Source organism: Lynx rufus, unplaced genomic scaffold, assembly GCF_022079265.1.
Source record: "Lynx rufus isolate CCGP_SWC_20201006 ecotype Redwood Valley unplaced genomic scaffold, mLynRuf1.p SCAF_10, whole genome shotgun sequence".
Taxonomy (NCBI): domain Eukaryota; kingdom Metazoa; phylum Chordata; class Mammalia; order Carnivora; family Felidae; genus Lynx; species Lynx rufus.
Genome location: NW_025814824.1, coordinates 46810240 through 46815982, shown reverse-complemented (window position 1 = coordinate 46815982; position 5743 = coordinate 46810240). Strand labels below are relative to the sequence as shown.

At 37.5% G+C, this 5743-nt stretch overlaps 1 pseudogene; it reads left to right on the top strand.

Moving 5' to 3' along the window:
- The first annotated feature begins 813 nt into the window (after nt 1–813).
- LOC124525789 (60S ribosomal protein L30-like) lies at nt 814–1166 on the top strand (annotated as a pseudogene).
- Nucleotides 1167–5743: the final 4577 nt, after the last annotated feature.

Genomic DNA, 5743 nt, shown 5'->3' with positions numbered 1-5743 from the left:
ATAAGACTTGATCCATTCACTTTGAAGATAGAAGAAAGGAGCCCTGTGCTAAACATGTGGACAGCCTCTAGAATATGAAAACAATGGGGAAACAAATTCCTCTGTGGGGTCTTCAGAGGTATGAAAGTCACCTGACACGAATTTTATCCCAATGACACCCATGTCAGACTTCTGACCTACAGGATTGTGAGATTCTGTGTTGTTCTAGGCCACTAAATTTGTGGTAATTTGTTATAGCAGTAATAGAAAACTGACAAAACTTTATTTAGGTCTCTGGAAAACATCACCTCCTTAAACAGGCCTTTTGTAATATATCTATCTCTACAACAATCTTTATTCTATTACTCTAACAATTTGCGCCTCTATTTTTCTTCTTCTTCTTCTTCTTCTTCTTCTTCTTCTTCTTTTTTCTTCTTCTTCTTCTTCTTGGAAAATTTATTTATTTGAGAAAGAGAGAGAAGGTGCAAGCACTAGCAGGGGAGGGGCAGAAGAGAGGGAAAGGGTGAATCCAAAGCAGGCATGAGCAGGGGAGGGGCAGAAAGAGAGGAAGAGAAAGAGAATCCAAAGCAGGCTCCACACTGTCAGAACCCAGCCTGACATGGGGCTCGATTTCTCGAACCCCAAGATCATGACCTGAGCCAAAGAAATCAAGAGCTGGACACATAAGTGACTGAGCCACCCAGGAACTGTGCCCCTTGCTTTTCTTCTTAATGACTAGCATGACTTAAGATTATATGATCTGTTGCCTTTCTCTCTCCCGGCCATCGTGGCAGCTGCTTTTGGTCGGGTCCCTCCCGCACCAAAGGCAGGAAGATGGTGGCTGCAAAGAAGACGAAAAAGTCACCGGAGTCCATCAACTCTAGGCTCCAACTCGTTATGAAAAGCGGAAAGTACATGCTAGGGTACAAGCAGACTATGAAAATGGTTAGACATGGCAGAGCGAAACTGGTCATCCTTGCCAACAACTACCCAGCCTCGAGGAAAGCTGAAATAGAAAACTACGCCATGTCAGCCAAAACTGGTGTTCATCACGACAGTAGAAATGCTACTGAATTGGGTCCAGCATGTGAGAAATACTACAGAGTGTGCATACTGACGATTATTGATCCAGATGAGTCTGGTATCAGTCGAAGCACCAGTCGCCAGAACAGACTGGTGAAAAGTAAATCACGCAGAATTTTTCTTTAATAAGACCAGAGCTTGTTAGAAAACAAAACAAAATTATATTATTTGTTTATTGTTTTTCTCTGTCTTCAACAACATAATATGAGCTCAATGAAGGTGGTGAATTTGTTTATGATTCTGGACGCCACCCACAACCTTGAAAACGTCATGCACATGCTAAGTGGCACTCAAAATAACATTGCACGAACGAATGAATGAATGAATGAATGAATGAATTTCAATTACATAAGGATGAGTGCCAGGTACTCTAGTGGTGTATAACAAGATAAACCACCTTGTCCGAAGGTTCCACAAAAGTGTCTTGGGGTTCAGTAAATTTTAAACTGCTTTGAGTATTTTAATTATGTATTTATAAGCTATCCTCCACAATGGATTATTAAGCTAATGACAAAGACTTGGTTTTATCTGTCCCTGTATCCCCTGCCCACAGTAGGTTGTGAGGAAATGCTTGTTAAATGAATGTGCACTTGCATGACAATTTTTGAGGCAGTCACAGAGGACGTTGATAAATGTTTGTGTTTCAGCTGAACATTACTACCTTAATAATGGATGAAATAGCTATGCTGTTTTCTGCTACTGATGATGAGACATAAGCTGGTTGAAAAAGGACATTTTTCCAGAATGGACAAACACATCATTATATCAATGTCAATAAAGAAAGAGAGAGAGAGAGAGAGAGAGAGAGAGAGAGAGAGAGAATACACCCAATTCAGACAAGCACTCATTTTTTTTTCTCTTGAAAACAACACCAAAATTATTTGTTTCAATATTTTTTCAAAGAAGGAATCCAAGTTTTTCATAAAAGACCAAGAAGTAAAATTAGGTGTGTTAAGGCCAGACTGAACACATAAACTGACTCTCTAATAACCATCTGGTTAACACTTCTCTGGAACAGTTGTCAATAAGTGGACTCTTTTTCTTAGAAAGGTGTTTGTGATCACTGTGACCTGATTCTGGACCCTTCTGGGCCATGTGCGTTAGGTATTTACTTTCGCAGATTTTCTTCCATCACACTGCCAGGCTCCATGTTACTGATGGGCTAAATGCTGGGCTCTGCGTCTGAGCAATTGCTCCTGTTCTTCTGCCTCCTCATTCCCACTCTTCTTGTTCTTTTCCCATTTACTATTTACTATAATTTCTATGCTCCATGGTAGACATGTGCTTGTTAATTATGCCAGAAGAGAGCTCACTGTCTATTTTTACCATGCATGGCAGTCATTAGCAAAATTAACTGGTTTGTATTGACTTGATACTGTTTTGTTAATCACGTGTTTTGTGACTTATGTTCTCTGATGGCTCCATGTGGCTGTCCTTGGGTCTGTGCTATTTTTATTCACACACAAAACAAAAAAAAATCATTTTTAAAAGCACCAACAAATTCCCTCCAATGTGTGGCATATGTAATCATTTTGAAGTCACTTTGGGCATTTTTACAACCATGATGCAGTTACTTAGATATTTTATATACCAAGATTTTTGTAATTATTTATTTTATTGGTTTTGGAATATCTATAAAAATAACATTTTATCTCTCAAATGTCAAGGGAATAGGAAAGTAGAGAGCCTATTTTATTTTAGTAGACAGGCTCTGAAATGAACTCACAGGAGAACATCTTGGGTGTCCAGTTGATTCCTGGGACTTGAACAAATATTCATTTCACAGAAATGAAACCTGGATTAAAGATCTTAAAAGACAGGAAATATAATTTCCCATCTGGTCTGATCAGACACTATTCTTTACAAATAGGCAAAGTAACCCCATTAAAATATAGTTAGAGCATGTTATTCTTCTGCCGTCTGAAGGCTGACCAGTTCACTCACAATAACAGCCTACATGACTTTGAATGTTATGTGCCCACCCCTGCCTCCATCTGTCTTGCCCTTACATACGTGACCTTGTTTCTTACCACTCACCCCAGTCGCGCTGGCCTCAGGGACATGTGAATACACTAAGCTGGATCTCCGGTGAGGGATGTGTATTTTCTGTTCTTACTGCACACATTTCTCACTAAGATATTTTCTCACTCTCATTGATGTCATGTCTCTGGACAAATGTCACCTTATCTGGGAGACTTTCTTTACATGAAATAAGTACACAACTTCATATGATTTATCTCACAAGGATGTAAGTTTTCTTTTAAAACCCCTTTCTGAGGTAGCTTTCACAAAAAATAAAATGTATGATTTTAATCATATAATTTCATACAATTTGATTAATGTATACATCTTTACAATCATCAGTATAATCAAAATGTACAAGATTTCATCACTTCTCAAAAAGTCCTCTTCTGACCAGGGGTGCTCAAACTCCCACTTCGGGACCAGGCCCACTGATCTTCCTGATAACATAGATTAGCGTTCCCTATTCTAGAAATGAATACTAACGGATTCATACAGTAATCGCTCTCTTGTATCTGGCTTCTTTTCCTCAACATGTTTTTGAAAGTCATCCATGTTATTTGTGTACCAGTAATTTGTTCTTTTTATTGCCAAACAGAATTCCATTGTATGGATTTACCACAATTTATTTATTCATTCATCTGTTGACGGGTATTTCAATAATTCCAGATTTTCACGATCATCAATAATACTATTATGAACATTTGTATACAGATCTTTCCATGGACATATATTATCCTTTTCATGGGTAAAAGTGGAATTGATCAGTCCTATGATAATTATACATTTAACTATTATTTAATTAAACTATTTATTTTGACATATAGAGTCACATAAAATTATGAGAAATAATACAGAGATATCCCAAGTACCTTTTAGTAAATTTCTCCCAATGGTAACTACGATACAATATACAACCAGGAAATTGACAATGATATAATCCATAAATCTTATTCACGTTTCACCAGCTTTAAATGTACGTGTGTGTGTGTTTATGTAGTTTTATATGATTTTATCAGTTTCAGGTATGTATTTCTACCACCATATTCAAAACAAAACACAGCTCTATCATGACAAGGATCTTTTTTGCTGCCCTCTATGATAAAAACCACCTTCCTTGGGGCGCCTGGGTGGCTCGGTCGGTTAGGCGTCCGACTTCAGCTCAGGTCAATCTGGCAGTCCGTGAGTTCGAGCCCCACATCGGGCTCTGGGCTGATGGCTCAGAGCCTGGAGCCTGCTTCCGTTTCTGTGTCTCCCTCTCTCTGCCCCTCCCCCGTTCATGCTCTGTCTCTCTCTGTCTCAAAAATAAATAAACGTTAACATTAAAAAAAAAAATTAAAAAAAACCACTTTCCTTCCCCAATCTCAATGTCTATCTGATCCTTAGTAACCACTAATCTGTTTTCCATCTAAATAATTTTGTCATATCGAGAATATTATATAAATAAATCCATGGAGTATATAACCTATTGATATTGTTTTTTTCTCTCTGTATAATTCCCTTAAGATTTACTCAAGTTGTTGGAGCACCTGGGTGGCTCAATCGGTTAAGCGTGTCAGGTCATGATCCAAAGCTGGTTCGTGGGTTCAGGCCCCATGTTGGGCTCTGTGCTGACAGCTCAGAACCTGGAGCCTGCTTTGGATTCTGTGTCTCCCTCTCTCTCTGCCCCTGCTTCACTTGCACTCTGTCTGTCTCTCTCAAAAATAAAGAAACATTAAAAAAAAAAAAAGATTCACTCAAGTTGTTGCTTATGCCAATAATTTGTTCCTCTTGATTGCTAATTAATATTCCAATTGTGGTATGGATGCACCACAGTTTCACCACTTACCGAAGAACATGGGAATTGATTCCAGTTTGTGTTTATTATGGATAAGACTGTTAAGAATGCTTTTGTGTAAATATGGTTTTCATACCTCTGAGATAAATGCTAAAGAATGCAATTGCTGAGGCATATATGGTAGTTGAATGTTTTATATGAAATATCAAATTGTTTTCCAGAGTGGCCTTAGCATTTTGTCCTCCCATGAACAGTGTATGAGTGATCCAATTTCTCCGTATCTTCCCCAACATTTTTTAAAAATTTAGCCATTTGGATAGGCATGCAGAGCTATTCTACTGTGGCCTTAATTTGCATTTGGCTGATGGTAATGCTGAACATCTTTTTATGTGCTTATTTGTCATCTGTATATCCTCTTCAATAAAATGTCTGTGTATGACTTTTGCTCATTTTCTATTTGGACTGTTAATCTTATTGTTGAGATTTTTTTTTTTTTTCTGTGTATACTCTAGGTCCCAGTCTTTTTTTGGATACGTGGCTTACAAATATTTTCTCAGTCCGTAGCTTATTCTCTTCGTACTTTTAACAAGGTTTTTGGCAGAGTAAATGTTTTAAGTTTTGATGAGATCCAATTTATTAGTTCTTTTTATGGGTAATGCTTTTGATATCAAGTTTAAGAGCTCTTTGCCTAGCCCCAGAACCTGAAAGTTTTCTCTGATTTTTTTCTAAAAGTTTTACAGTTTTACATTTTACATTTAAATCTGTGATTCATTCTGAGTTATCTTTTGTATAAAGTGTGAGGATTAGGTCATGGATTTATCTTTTTTTGTTGTTTTCATTTATCTTTTCTCTTTTATTTTCTTTACTTCCAACATTGTTCTT